Source organism: Tachyglossus aculeatus, chromosome 1 (assembly GCF_015852505.1).
Source record: "Tachyglossus aculeatus isolate mTacAcu1 chromosome 1, mTacAcu1.pri, whole genome shotgun sequence".
Taxonomy (NCBI): Eukaryota; Metazoa; Chordata; class Mammalia; order Monotremata; family Tachyglossidae; genus Tachyglossus; species Tachyglossus aculeatus.
In genome coordinates this window covers 31,277,834-31,294,056 of record NC_052066.1, presented here as the reverse complement: position 1 = coordinate 31,294,056, position 16,223 = coordinate 31,277,834, and the positions used below count along the sequence as shown (strand labels likewise).

The 16,223-nt window shown below is 44.7% G+C and overlaps 1 non-coding gene across 1 annotated transcript; it reads right to left on the bottom strand.

The window, feature by feature from the left end:
* Positions 1-9,134: 9,134 nt before the first annotated feature.
* On the bottom strand, positions 9,135-9,272 carry LOC119935110. Its single transcript, XR_005453082.1, has one exon. It is a non-coding gene; the product is annotated as a small nucleolar RNA SNORA7 (small nucleolar RNA).
* Positions 9,273-16,223: the final 6,951 nt, after the last annotated feature.

The following is a 16,223-nucleotide window of genomic DNA, read 5'->3' as shown; positions in this document are numbered from 1 at the left end:
TAAATGTGTGTTCCTTGCTCAGAGAGCTGGACACTGCATCAAGATACGTGGCACTCAGAAAGCTTCTTTCCTAATGTTTGCCAGTAATAACAATAATGAGAAAATGCGAATAGCTTTTTGCTGTTTCTTCTGTAGAAGAAACACAGAGGGAAGAGACCCATATTGGGGCACATATCACAGGGTCCGTGGTCTCTCCTAACATAAATAACTTTCTCATTGCAACATCCATCAGTCGTTTCTACTGAGCACTTACTACGCGCTTGGGAGAGTGATAACTGTGGTAATAATTGTGGTGTTTGTTAAGTCTTTACTATGTGCCAATCAATCAATCAATCAATCGTATTTATTGAGCGCTTACTGTGTGCCGAGCACTGTACTAAGCGCTTGGGAAGTACAAGTTGGCAACATATAGAGACAGTCTCTATAGAGACAGACGTGTGCCAGGCACTGCGCTAAGCGCTGGGGTAGACACAAGGTAATTGGGTTGGATGTAGTCCCTGCCTCACCTAGGACTCCCAGTCTTAATCCCCATTTTACAGATTCATTCAATCGTATTTATGAGCGCTTACTGTGTGCAGAGCACTGTACTAAGCGCTTGGGAAGTACAGATGAGGGAACTGAGGCACAGAGGAGTGATGTGACTTGCCCAGGGTCACACAGCAGACAAGTGGCGGAGCTGGGCTTAGAACCCAGAGCGTTCTGACTCACAGGAGTGTCCTCTAGCCACTAGGCCAGGCTGCTTCCAAATACAATATTCATTCAATCGTATTTATTGAGCGTTTACTGGGTGCAGAGCACTGTACTAAGCGCTTGAGAAGTACAAGTTGGCAACATATAGAGACGGTCCCTACCCAACAATGGGCTCACAGTCTAGAAGGGGGAGACAGACAACAAAACAAAACATATTAACAAAATAAAATAAATAGAATAAATATGTACAAATAAAATAAATAGAGTAATAAATACGCACAAACATATATACATATATACAGGTGCTGTGGGGAGGGGAAGGAGGTAAGGCAGGGGGATGGGGGAGAGGAAGGAGGGCGTTCAGTCTGGGTATAGACTAATCAATCAGTCAATCAATCGCATTTATCGAGCGCTTACTGTGTGCAGAGCACTGTACTAAGCACTTGGGAAGTATAAGTTGGCAACATATAGAGACGGTCCCTACCCAACAGTGGGCTCACAGTCTAGAAGGGGGAGACAGACAACAAAACAAAACATATTAACAAAATAAAATAAATAGATATAGATATGTACAAGTAGAATAAATAAATAAATAGAATAATAAATGCGAACAAACATATATACATATATACAGGTGCTGTGGGGAGGGGAAGGAGGTAAGGTGGGAGGGATGGGCAGGGGGAGGAGGGGGAGAGGAAGGAGGGGGCTCAGTCTGGGTATAGACTACCAACAATAGAGTTGGTAGTCATGGTCCCGGCAAGGAGGCCCGTCTCCTCCAAGAAGCCTTCCCTGACTAAGCCTTCCTCTCCTCTTCTCCCACTCCCTTCTGTGCTGCTCTTACTTGCTCTTCCATTCATCCTTTTCTCATCCCCACACACAGCGTGGCTCAGTGGCAACAGCCTGGGCTTGGGTGTCAGAGGTCATGGGTTCTAATCCCACCTCCCCCACTTGTCAGCTGTGTGACTTTGGGCAAATCACTTCACTTCTCTGGGCCTCAGTTCCCTCATCTGTAAAATGGGGATTAAGACTGTGAGCCCCTCGTGGGACAGCCTTGATTACCTTGTATCACCCCCAGCTCTTAGAACAGTGCTTGGCACATAGTAAGCGCTTAACAAATACCAACATTATTATTATATCTATACATATTAAATCAGTACATGGGCATTTATTTATCTATTTCTTAAATCAGCACATTCATATTTATTTATCTATTTCTTTCTGATTTAACTGATTTTAGCTATCTGTTTATATTAATGTCTGTCTCCTGCTCTAGACTGTGAGCTCATAGTGGGCAGGAATGTGCCTGTTTGTTGTGATAGTGTACTGTCTCAAGTGCTTAGCACATAGTCAGCAAGCACTCGATAAATACAATTGAATGAATGAATGAATGAAAGGAGCTTACAGTCTGGATGGGAGTTTACACTGCCCAAGTAATTTTCCTTTATTTGTCCATCTTCTCTCCAGCACCCACCTTTAATCCTTTTAACTTAAGGTATTTGTCAAGCACCTACTATGCGCCAAGCACTGTACCAAGAGAGCTGAGGTAGATACAAGTCAAATCAGGTTGGACATAGTCTCTGTCCCATGTGGAGCTCAGTCTTAATCAATCAATCAATCAATCAATCGTATTTATTGAGCGCTTACTGTGTGCAGAGCACTGTACTAAGCACTTGGGAAGTGCAAGCTGGCAACATATAGAGACAGTCCGTACCCAACAGTGGGCTCATAGTCTAGAAGGGGGAGACAGACAACAAAACCAAATATACTAACAAAATAAAATAAATAGAATAGATAGGTACTAGTAAAATAAATAGAGTAATAAATATGTACAAACATATATACATATATACAGGTGCTGTGGGGAAGGGAAGGAGGTAAGATGCGGGGGATGGAGAGGGGGATGAGGGGGAGAGGAAGGAAGGGGCTCAGTCTGGGGCTCAGTCTCATCTGTAAAATCCCCATTTTACAGATGAGGGAACTGTCACAGAGAAGTTGTGACTTGCCCAAGGCCATACAGCAGACAAGTGGCGGAGTCAGAATTAGAACCCAGGCCCTCCTGACTCCCAGGACCGTGCTCCATCCATTAGGCCCTGTTGCTTCTCAATTATTACATAAAAATTCATTTGCATTCTTATATTTATTTACATCAGTATTTGTCTCCCCCTCTTTTAGACTGTGAGCCCACTGTTGGGTAGGGACTGTTTCTATGTGTTGCCAATTTGTACTTCCCAAGCGCTTAGTACAGTGCTCTGCACATAGTTAGCGCTCAATAAGTACGATTGATTGATTGATTGATTGATTAAGACGGTGAGCTTGCTGTGGGCAGGAACCATGCCTACCAACTCTGTCGCATTGCGCTCTCCCAAGCACACAGCAAGCGCTCAAAAAATAGCATTGACTGCTTGACTGATGGAAAGCAACCACCTGGAGAGTTTCCAATCCTTTACTAGCCTCAACTATGGGAGGGAGAGTCAAGCTGAGACCTACCCATTCCAATCAATCAATCAATCAATCAATCAATCAATCGTATTTATTGAGTGCTTACTGTGTGCAGAGCACTGTACTAAGCGCTTGGGAAGTACAAATTGGCAACATATAGAGACGGTCCCTACCCAACAGTGGGCTCACAGTCACTCCAAGCTTGGCCAGTGGCTAGTGAGTGGAAGGCAAAACTCCCCTGCAGTGGCTTGGGAGACAGTCAAGGGCAGAGACTCAAGATTACTAGATTAGATTAGATTACTAGAGAAGCAGTGTGGCTCAGTAGGAAGAGCCCGGGCTTTGGAGTCAGAGGTCATGGGTTCAAATCCCGGCTCCGCCACTTGTCAGCTGTGTGACTTTGGGCAAATCACTTCACTTCTCTGTGCCTCAGTGACCTCATCTGTAAAATGGGGATTAAGACTGTGAGCCCCCCGTGGGACAGCCTGATCACCTTGTAACCTCCCCAGCGCTTAGAACAGTGCTTTGCACATAGTAAGCGCTTAATAAATGCCATTATTATTATTATTACTAGGTGAAAGGAGGCCATGGTAAACCACTTCCATATTTCTACCAAGAAAACTCTCTGGATACACTACCAGAACGATTGCAAATGGAGGTGGGGTGTTCTGGACGAGATGTGTCCTTGGCGTTGCTATGAGTTGGAGATGACGTGACTGCATAATAATAATAATAATAATTTTGGTGTTTTTTAAGCGCTTACTATCAATCAATCAATCAATTGTATTTATTGAGCGCTTACTGTGTGCAGAGCACTGGCCTAAGCTCTTGGGAAGTACAAGTTGGCAACATACAGAGACAGTCCCTACCCAACAGTGGGCTCACAGTCTAAAAGGGGGAGACAGAGAACAAAACCAAACATACTAACAAAATAAAATAAATAGAATAGATATGTACAAGTAAAATAAATAAATAAATAGAGTAATAAATATGTACAAACATATATACAGGTGCTGAGGGGAAGGGAAGGAGGTAAAATGGGGGGGATGGAGAGGGGGACGAGGGGGAGAGGAAGGAAGGGACTCAGTGTGGGAAGGCCTCCTGGAGGTGGTGAGCTCTCAGCAGGGCCTTGAAGGGAGGAAGAGAGCGAGCTTGGCGGATGGGCAGAGGGAGGCCATTCCAGGCCCCGGGGGTCGACGGTGGGACTAGGCGAGAACGAGGTACGGTGAGGAGATTAGCGGCAGAGGAGCGGAGGGTGCGGGCTGGGCTGGAGAAGGAGAGAAGGGAGGGGAGGTAGGAGGGGGCGAGGGGATGGACAGCCTTGAAGCCCAGGGTTACTATGGTTACATAGAGGCTTACTATGTGCAAAGCACTGTTCTAAGCGCTAGGGAGGATACAAGGTGATCAGATAGTCCCATGTGGGGCTCACAATCTTAATCCCCATTTTACAGATGAGGTCACTGAGGCATAGAGAAGTTAATAATAATAATAATAATGATGATGGCATTTATGTGCAAAGCACTGTTCTAAGAGCTGGGGACGTTACAAGGTGACCAGGTTATCCCACGGTGGGCTCACAGTCTTAATCCCCATTTTACAAATGAGGTAACTGAGGCCCAGAGAAGTGAAGTGACTTACCCAAAGTCACACAGCTGACAATTGGCAGAGCCGGGATTTGAACCCATGACCTCTGACTCCCAAACCCGGGCTCTTTCCACTGAGCCACGCTGCTTCTCTAAGACAAGACAAGCAACCGAGGCAACCATTTCAGGGTGCAAACACCAGAGGGGTGATGGCCTGGCCCAGGAGGGGGTGGAGACGGTTCGGGCACGTTGTCAAAGGGGAAGAAAATGGTGTCAGAAGGCACAATTAAAATTTTGAATGTGACCACTCATCGGTAGCCATGTCTGAAGAGGAACACAGGAGGGAAATGCAATCGTCTTGGAACAAAGTGGGGCTCCCGGGACCCATACGTTTTGTTTTGTTCCCTGTCTCCCCCTTCTAGACTGTGAGCCCGCTGTTGAGTAGGGACCGTCTCTATATGTTGCCAATTTGGACTTCCCAAGCGCTTAGTACAGTGCTCTGCATACAGTAAGCGCTCAATAAAAATGATTGAATGAATGAATTAATGTTGCACCCCTCTGGGACTCCCTCCCCGACCATATCAATCAATCAATCAATCAATCGTATTTATTGAGTGCTTACTGTGTGCAGAGCACTGTACTAAGCGCTTGGGAAGTACAAGTTGGCAACGTATAGATACAGTCCCTACCCAACAGTGGGCTCACAGTCCATATAAGCCAGGCCACCATTCTCCCCACCTTCAAAGCATTATTAAGGTCACATCTCCTCCAAGAGGCCTTCCCTGATACAGCCCTCTTTCCCTGGCTTGCTTTCCCATCTGCTTCATCTATGTACTTCAGTCTGTGCTTGGCTGTCTCCCTCTCTATCATCATCATCATCAAACGTATTTATTGAGCGCTTACTATGTGCAGAGCACTGTACTAAGCGCTTGGGAAGTACAAATTGGCAACATATAGAGACAGTCCTTACCCAACAGTGGGCTCACAGTCTAAAAGGGGGAGACAGAGAACAAAACCAAACATACTAACAAAATAAATAGAATAGATATGTACAAATAAAATAAATAAATAAATAAATAGAGTAAAAAATATGTACAAACATATATACATATATACACGTGCTGTGGGGAAGGGAAGGAGGTAAGATGTAAGCTCACTGTGTGCCTGTTTATTGTTTATTGTTCAATTACCTCATCTGTAAAATGAAGACTGTGAGCCCCATGTGGGACAACCTGATCACCTTGTAGCTTCCCCTGCGCTTACAACAGCGTTTTGCACTTAGTAAGTGCTTAACAAATGCCATCATCATTATTCTTATTATTAAGATAGAATAGACAGGATTTAGTGATCGATTAAATGTCCTCTCCCCACTTCATTCTCTTTAACCCTCTAGGCTGTAAACTCATTGTGGGCAGGGAATGTATCTACCGACTCTTCTATTGTTATAGTGTACTCTCCCAAGTGCTTAGTACAGTGTCCTGCACACAGTAAGCGCTCAATAAATACAAATGATTGATTGATTCTTAGATTTGTGAGCTCCTTAGGGGTCATTCATTCAATCATATTTACTGAGCACTTACCGTGTGCAGAGCACTGTACTAAGCACGATGAAAGTATGAAAGTACAATTCGGCAACAGATAGAGACAATCCCTACCCAACAATGGGCTCACAGTCTGGAAGGGGGAGACAGGCAACCAAACAAAACAAATAGACAGGCATCAATAGCATCTGACAGTACAGGGAACCCAACCCCTCTACTTGTCTGGTCACATTTGCGCCAGGACGTTGGGGTGTTCACAAGAACAAGAAAACCCAAACCTGAGCCGTCACGGACTCTTGTAGTTAGGACACCAGGGTTATCTGTTGCCTTTCCCTTTACCCACTGGCTTTGCGGTGCAACAGCATACTCAAAAGAAACAATTGGGCTCTATATTGGTAGTCATGAATTCTGAGGTCAAAAAGGAGTTTTAAAAATTGCATGTAAAAACTTTGCTCTTTTTTTTTGCTCTGTGAAAACTCGAAACAGAAGCCTATGCTAAAACAGGAAAAATGGAATTCAATGAAACAAATCATGTCTGCTCCTCTGCCACTAACCTCCTCACTGTGCCTCGTTCTCGCCCGTCCCGCCGTCGACCCCCCAGCCCACGTCCTCCCCCTGGCCTGGAATGCCCTCCCTCTGCCCATCCGCCAAGCTCGCTCTCTTCCTCCCTTCAAAGCCCTACTGAGAGCTCACCTCCTCCAGGAGGCCTTCCCAGATTGATCCCCCTCTTTCCTCTCCTCTTCCCCATCCCCCCGGCCCTACCTCCTTCCCCACCCCACAGCACCCATATATATGTTTATACAGATTTATTACTGTATTTATTTTACTTGTCCATATTTACTATTCTACTTATTTTGTTAATGATGTGCATCTAGCTTTATTTCCATTTATTCTGATGACTTGACACCTGTCCACATGTTTTGTTTTGTTGTCTGTCTCCCCCTTCTAGACTGTGACCCCGTTGTTGGGTAGGGACCGTCTCTATATGTTCATTCAATCGTATTTATTGAGCGCTTTCCGTGTGCAGAGCGCTGTACTAAGCGCTTGGGGAGTACAAGTTGGCAACATATAGAGATGGTCCCTACCCAACAGTGGGCTCACAGCTTGTACTTCCCAAGCGCTTAGTACAGCACTCTGCACACAGTAAGCACTCAATAAATACAATTGAATGAATGAATGAGTGAATGAATGTCTAATTCTCACCATTGGTATTTTACCCAAGCACTTAGTACACTGTTTTTTGCACACCTTAATAACACACTTAATACTGCTGTATTATTTTACTACTACTTCGTGTTACACCAAAGCCACATCAAAGGGCTGATGTGATGGATGAAATGAAACAGTTAAGAAACTAAAGTTTAATTATCCAAAGGTTAATAGTGTCCATCTTAAGATAACCGATGCCTTGATCTCCCTGTTTTTAAATATAAAAAACAAACCATCAAAATGATTGGATCCATTTTACCAAAAGAGGGCAAGTACCAGTCGCTCACAATGTCAAAGCAAAGCAAGACCTCGACTGTAATTTGGGAGCGAAGAAGACAGAAATCAGACCATCCTGTGGGAGACTGTGAGCCTACTGTTGGGTAGGTACCATCTCTATATGTTGCCAACTTGTACTTCCCAAGCGCTTAGTACAGTGCTCCGCGCACAGTAAGCGCTCAACAAATACGATCGAATGAATGAGTGATTGAATGAATGACTGCAGGGTAGACGATTGGGGATTTAAAGAGGACTTCATCTATTGAGTTGTGCTTCATTGAGGAGCAGCTTGGTCTAGTGGATAGAGTATGGGGTTGGGAGCCAGAAAGACCTGGGTTCTAATCCTGTTTCTGCCACGTGTGGGCTGTGTAACCTTGGGCTTCTGAAAGGAGTAGCCGAAAACAAGAAGAAACTTCTCTTTTAATGGGGTTGGCTTGGGTTTAATCACCTTGAGAACAAGGTGAGGGGCTGGATGGAAAACCCCATATCAAGGAGTTATTGCTGCCTATCCTGATGTCTTTTCTTATGCCGTCGAGTCGTTTCCAACCCGTAGCAACACCACAGACACATCTCTCCCAGAGCGCCCCGCTCTCCATCTGCAATCATTCTGGTAATAATAATAATAATAATAATAATAATGGCATTTATTAAGCACTTACTATGTGCAAAGCACTGTTCTAAGCGCTGGGGAGGTTACAAGGTGATCAGGTTGTCCCACAGGGGCTCACAGTCTTAATCCCCATTATACAGATGAGGGAACTGAGGCCCAGAGAAGTTAAGAGATTTGCCCAAAGTCACACAGCTGACCACTGGCAGAGCCGGGATTCAAACCCATGACCTCTGACTCCAAAGCCCGGGCTCTTTCCACCGAGCCACGGAATGATAATAATAACGATGGCATTTATTAAGTGCTTACTATGTGCAAAGCACTGTTCTAAGCACCGGGGAGGTTACAGGGTGATCAGGTTGTCCCACGGGGGCCTCACAGTCTTAACCCCCATTTTACAGATGAGGTAACTGAGGCAGAGAGAAAGTCACACAGCTGACAATTGGCGGAGCCGGGATTTGAACCCATGAACTCTGACTCCAAAGCCCGGGCTCTTTTCGGTGAGCCAAGCTGCTTCTCCATGGTAGTGGATCCATACAGTTTTCTTGGTAAAAAATAAGGAAGTGGTTGACCATTGCCGCCTTCCACGCAGTCGACTCTAGTCTCTCCGCCCTCGACTCTCGTCCGTGCCGCCGTTGCCCAGCACAGGTGAGTTTTGACTTTCCCCTTTTAGACTGTGAGCCCACTGTTGGGTAGGGACTGTCTCTATATGTTGCCAATTTGTACTTCCCAAGCGCTTAGTATAGTGCTCTGCACACAGTAAGCGCTCGATAAATATGATTGATGATGATGACTTGTAGCAGATTGCCTGCCACTGGCTAGCCACTGCCCAAGCTAGGAATGGAATGGGTAGGCCTCTGCTTGACTCTCCCTCCCGTAGCTAAGACTGGTGGAGGACTGGAAACTCTCCAGGTGCGACCCTGAGAGGGGCTATCCTGATTCATTCATTCATTAAATCGTATTTATTTAGCGCCTAATCATCAATCGTATTTATTGAGCGCTTACTGTGTGCAGAGCACTGTACTCAGCGCTTGGGAAGTACAAGTGGGCAACATCTAGAGACGGTCCCTACCCAACAACAGGCTCACAGTCTAGAAGGGGGAGACAGACAACAAAACCAAACATGTAGACAGGTGTCAAAATCGTCAAGAACAAATAGAATTAAAGCTATATGCGCATCATTAACAAAATAAATAGAATAGTGAATATGTACAAGTAGAATGAATAAAGCAATAAATCTGTACAAACATATATAAAGGTGCTGTGGGGAGGGGAAGGAGGTAGGGTGGGGGGAATGGGGAGGAGGAGAGGAAAAAGGGGGCTCAGTGTGGGAAGGCCTCCTGGAGGAGGTGAGCTCTCAGTAGGGCTCTGAAGGGAGGAAGAGAGCGAGCTTGGTGGATGTGGGGAGGGAGGGCATTCCAGGCCAGGGGGAGGACGTGGGCCGGGGGGCTGATGGCGGGACAGGCGAGAACGAGGTACGGTGATGTACTTATCCTGCATTGTACTCTGATTAAATTAGATTGTAAGCTCATTTTGGGCAGGTAATGTATCTGTTTATTATTGTAGTGTGCTCTCCCAAGCACTTAGTAGTATGCTCTGCATACAATAAATAAAGCTGAATGGATGAATGAGGTCACTTCACTTCTCTGGGCCTCAGTAACTTCACCTGTAAAGTGGCGATGAAGATGGTGATGATGATGATGACATTTGTTAAGTGCTTCCTATGTGCAAAGCACTGTTCTAAGTGCTGGGGGGGGATACAAGGTGATCAGGTTGTCCCAGGTGGGGCTCACAGTCTTAGTCCCCATTTTACAGATGAGGTAACTGAGGCTCAGAGAAGTTAAGTGACTTGCCCAAGGTCACACAGAAGACTGGACACCTGTCCACATATTTTGTTTTGTTGTCTGTCTCCCCCTTCTAGACTGTGAACCCGTTGTTGGGTAGGGACCGTCTCTATATGTTGCCCACTTGTACTTCCCAAGCGCTTAGTACAGTCCTCTGCACACAGTAAGCGCTCAATAAATACGAATGAATGAATGAATGAATGAATGAATGTGGCGAAGGTGGGCTTCGAACCCATGACCTCTGACTCCAAATAATAATAATAATAATAAAATTATGGTATTTGTTAAGTGCTTACTATGTGCAAAGCACTGTTCTAAGCGCTGGGGAGGTTACAAGGTGATCAGGTTGTCCCACGGGGGCTCACAGTTTTAATCCCCATTTGACAGATGAGGTCACTGAGGCCCAGAGAATAATAATAATAATAATGGCATTTTTATTAAGTGCTTACTATGTGCAAAGCACTGTTCTAAGCGCTGCAGAGTTTACAAGGTGATTAGGTTGTCCCACAGGGGGGCTCCCAGTCTTAATCCCCATTTTACAGATGAGGTCACTGAGGCACAGAGAAGTTAAGTGACTTGCCCAAAGTCACACAGCTGACAATTGGCGCAGCTGGGATTTGAACCCATGACCTCTGACTCCAAAGCCCGTGCTCTTTCATCATCATCATCATCAATCGTATTTATTGAGCGCTTACTATGTGCAGAGCACTGTACTAAGAGCTTGGGAAGTACAAATTGGCGACATATAGAGACAGTCCCTACCCAACAGTGGGCTCACAGTCTAAAAGGGGGAGACGGAGAACAAAACCAAACATACTAACAAAATAAAATAAATAGGATAGATATGTACAAATTAAATAAATAAATAGAGTAATAAATATGTACAAACATATATACATATATACAGGTGCTGTGGGGAAGGGAAGGAGGTAAGATGGGGGGGATGGAGAGGGGGACGAGGGGGAGAGGAAGGAAGGGGCTCAGTCTGGGAAGGCCTCCTGGAGGAGGTGAGCTCTCAGCAGGGCCTTGAAGGGAGGAAGAGAGCGAGCTTGGCGGATGGGCAGAGGGATTGGGGGCATTCCAGGCCCGGGGGAGGACATGGGCCGGGGGTCGATGGTGGGACTAGGTGAGAACAAGGTACGGGGAGGAGATTAGCGGCGGAGGAGCGGAGGGTGCGGGCTGGGCTGGAGAAGGAGAGAAGAGAGGTGAGGTAGGAGGGGGTGAGGTGATAGGAGAGCCTTGAAGCCCAGGGTGAGGAGTTTCTGCCTGATGTGCAGATTGATTGGTAGCCACTGGAGATTTTTGAGGAGGGGAGTGATATGCCCAGAGCGTTTCTGGACAAAGATAATCCGGGCAGCAGCATGAAGTCTGGATTGAAGTGGGGAGAGACACGAGGATGGGCGGTCAGAGAGAAGGCTGATGCAGTAGTCCAGATGGGAGCTATGCTGCTTCTCTAAAGCCCCTGCTCTTTCATTCATTCAATCATATTTATTGAGCACTTACTGTGTGCAGAGCACTGTACTAAGCGCTTGGGAAGTACAAGTTGACAACATACAGAGACGGTCCCTACCCAACAGTAGAAGTCTAGAAGGGGGAGATAGAGCCCCTGCTCTTTCGTTCATTCAATTGTATTTATTGAGTGCTTACTGTGTGCAGAGCACTGTACTAAGCGCTTGGGAAGTCCAAGTTGGCAACATATAGAGACAGTCCCTACCCAACAGTGGAAGTCTAGAAGGGGGAGATAGAGAACTGAGCCACGCTGCTTCTCTAAGAATGTGTGCCCCATGTGGGACACGGACTGTGAATCTTTCCCAGCGCTAAATATAGTGCATGGCACACAAGAAGTACTTAACAAATCTTACCTCCTTCCCTTCCCCACAGCACCTGTATATATGTTTGTACATATTTATTACTCTAGTTATTTATTTATTTTACTTGTACATATCTATTCTATTTATTTTAGTTTGTTAGTATATTTGGTTCTATTCTCTGTCCCCCCCCCTTTAGACTGTGAGCCCACTGTTGGGTAGGGACTGTTAGTATGTTTGGTTTTGTTGTCTGTCTCCCCCTTTTAGACTGTGGGCCCACTGTTGGGTAGGGACTGTCTCTATATGTTGCCAACTTGGACTTCCCAAGCGCTTAGTCCAGTGCTCTGCACACGGTAAGTGCTCAATAAATACGATTGATGATGATGATGACTGTCTCTATATGTTGCCAACTTGGACTTCCCAAGCGCTTAGTACAGTGCTCTGCACACAGTAAGCGCTCAATAAGTACGATTGATGATGATGATGATGACTGTCTCTATATGTTGCCAACTTGGACTTCCCAAGCACCTAGTACAGTGCTCTGCACACAGTAAGCACTCAATAAATACGATTGATGATGATGATTGTCTCTATATGTTGCCAACTTGGACTTCCCAAGCGCTTAGTACAGTGCTCTGCACACAGTAAGCGCTCAATAAATACGATTGATTGATTGATTGGTTGGTTGATTGATTGATTGATTGATTGATTTAAAAACAAAAGCCAGAGGGAAATAAAATGCTCTGGGTTTTCCTTTCTCCTTCTCCAGGAGAAGATACACAAAATAGCCACTAGATGGCGCAAGCAAGCACTGCCAGGCTAATTCTATAATGGGCTTTTGTCCTGGTTCTTCTTTTCCATTCATTCAATCGTATTTATTGAGCGCTTACTGTGTGCAGAGCACTGTACTAAGCGCTTGGAAAGTACAAGCTGGCAACATATCAATCAATCAATCGATCAATCGTATTTATTGAGCGCTTACTGTGTGCAGAGCACTGGACTAAGCGCTTGGGAAGTACAAGCCTGCAACATATAGAGACGGTCCCTACCCAACAACGGGCCCACAGTCTAGAAGGGGGGAGACAGACAAAAAGCAAAACATGTGGACCGGTGTCAAGGCGTCAGAACAAATAGAATTGAAGCTAAATGCACATCATTAACAAAATAAATAGAATAGTAAATATGTACCAGTAAAATAGAGTACCAAATCTGTACAAATATATATACAAGCGCTGTGGGGAGGGGAAGGAAGTAAGGCAATTTCTCATTTCCTCACTTTTAAAAATCAGAACTATAGTAGTCAGTTTTGGCAATGTCAATATTCTATATCTTTTGTTCATGACAACATCTTACTAAATTGCAGTCTTTATTCCACCCTCTCCTCTCATATGACTTCCCTCTATCTTAGGGCCTCAGTTCCCTGTGATTGTTTTCACATTTTTTTCCTGATCATCTTCCTCCCAAATTCATTCATTCGTTCAATCGTACTTATTGAGCCCTTACTGTGTTCAGAGCACTGGACTAAGTGCTTGGGAAGTACAGGTTGGCAACATATAGAGACAGTCCCTACCCAACAATGGGCTCACAGTCTAAAAGGGGGAGACAGGCAACAAAACGAAACATTTTTTCCTAATCATCTTCCTCCCAAATTCATTCATTCATTTAATCGTATTTATTGAGCCCTTACTGTGTGCAGAGCACTGGACTAAGTGCTTGGGCAGTACAGGTTGGCAACATATAGAGATAGTCCCTACCCAACAATGGGCTCACAGTCTAAAAGGGGGAGACAGGCAACAAAACAAAACACGTGGACCGGTGTCAAGTCGTCAGAACAAATATAATTAAAGCTAAATGCACATCATTAACAAAATAAATAGAATAGTAAATATGTACCAGTAAAATAGAGTACCAAATCTGCACAAATATATATACAAGCGCTGTGGGGAGGGGAAGGAAGTAGGGCAATTTCTCATTTCCTCACTTTTAAAAATCAGAACTATAATAGTCAGTTTTGGCAATGTCAATATCTTATATCTTTTGTTCGTGACAACATCTTACTAAATTGCAGTCTTTATTCCACCCTCTCCTCTCATACGACTTCCCTCTATCTTAGGGCCTCAGTTCCCTGTGATTGTTTTCACATTTTTTCCTGATCATCTTCCTCCCAAATTCATTCATTCATTCATTCAATCGTATTTATTGAGTGCTTACGGTGTACAGAGCACTGTACTAAGCGCTTGGGAAGTACAAGCTGTCAACATATAGAAACGGTCCCTACCCAACAACGGGCCCGCAGTCTAAAAGGGGGAGACAGACAAAAAGCAAAACATGTGGACCGGTGTCAAGGCGTCAGAACAAATAGAATTAAAGCTAAATGCACATCATTAACAAAATAAATAGAATAGTAAATGTGTACCAGTAAAACAAATAGAGTACCAAATCTGTACAAATATATATACAAGCGCTGTGGGGAGGGGAAGGAAGTAGGGCAATTTCTCATTTCCTCACTTTTAAAAATCAGAACTATAGTAGTCAGTTTTGGCAATGTCAATATCCTATATCTTTTGTTCGTGACAACATCTTACTAAATTGCAGTCTTTATTCCACCCTCTCCTCTCATACGACTTCCCTCTATCTCAGGGCCTCAGTTCCCTGTGATTGTTTTCACATTTTTTCCTGATTATCTTCCTCCCAAATTCATTCATTCGTTCAATCGTATTTATTTAGCCCTTAATGTGTGCAGAGCACTGGACTAAGCGCTTGGGAAGTACAGGTTGGCAACATATAGAGACGGTCCCTACCCAACAATGGGCTCACAGTCTCAAAGGGGGAGACAGACAAGAAAACAAAACATTTTTTCCTAATCATCTTCCTCCCAAATTCATTCATTCATTCAATCGCATTTATTGAGCCCTTACTGTGTGCAGAGCACTGGACTAAGTGCTTGGGAAGTACAGGTTGGGAACATATAGAGACGGTCTCTACCAAACAATGGGCTCACAGTCTAGAAGGGGGAGACAGACAACAAAACAAAACATTTTTTCCTAATCATCTTCCTCCCAAATTCATTCCTTCATTCAATTGTATTTATTGAGTGCTTACTGTGTGCAGAGCACTGTACTAAGCGCTTGGGAAGTACAAGCTGGCAACTTATAGAGACGGTCCCTACCCAACAACGGGCTCACAGTCTAAAAGGGGGAGACAGACAACAAAACAAAACATGTGGACCGGTGCCACGTCGTCAGAACAAATAGAATTAAAGCTAAATGCACATCATCAACAAAATAAATAGAATAGTAAATATGTACAAGTAAAATAAATACAGTAACAAATCTATACAAACATATATACAGGTGCTGTGGGGAGGGGAAGGAGGTAGGGCGGCGGGGTGGGGGGAGGAGGAGAGGGAAAAGGGGGCTCAGTCAGGGAAATCCCCTCCCTTTCCCAATCTCCTTTCTATGTTTTTTTGGTTCTGTTTTCTTTTGTTTGTCCATACTAAAGCCTCCACCCCTTACCCCTTCCACCAAAACAGTTCTCTATTTGTTGCTGAATTGCACTTTCCAAGCGTGTAGTACAGAGCTCTGCACACAGTAAGGACTCAATAAATACGACTGAAGGAATAAAGTGCCTCCCGGAATCACGGTTGAGCTTAACAGCTTGTCACAAATAGAGCCAAAATGACAGTTTCCTTCATTAATTCAGATTGTGACTGCCCTTCCCAGCTGGTCAGTCCCCCCCGCCCCGCGACACACACTCATCGAAGATTCCCTGGATGATGCCAGGCTCATTAGCTTCAGCTTCTGTGGCCTCATCTTCTGCCATTCCCCCAGACTCACTGGGAAAGGACGAGGAGTTGGTTTCCTTCTTGCTCCCCAGTGCCATCATCGTCATCATCAATAGTATTTATTGAGCGCTTACTATGTGCAGAGCACTGTACTAAGCGCTTGGGAAGTACAAATTGGCAACCTATAGAGACAGTCCCTACCCAACAGTGGGCTCACAGTCTAAAAGGGGGAGACAGAGAACAAAACCAAACATACTAACAAAATAAAATAAATAGAATAGATATGTAAAATAAATAAACAAATAAATAAATAAATAGAGTAATAAATCTGTACAAACATATATACATATATACAGGTGCTGTGGGGAAGGGAAAGAGGTAAGATGGGGGGGATGGTTTCGCACCATCCCAACTCCCCCTTCCCCTTTTTCCCTTCCTCCACCTA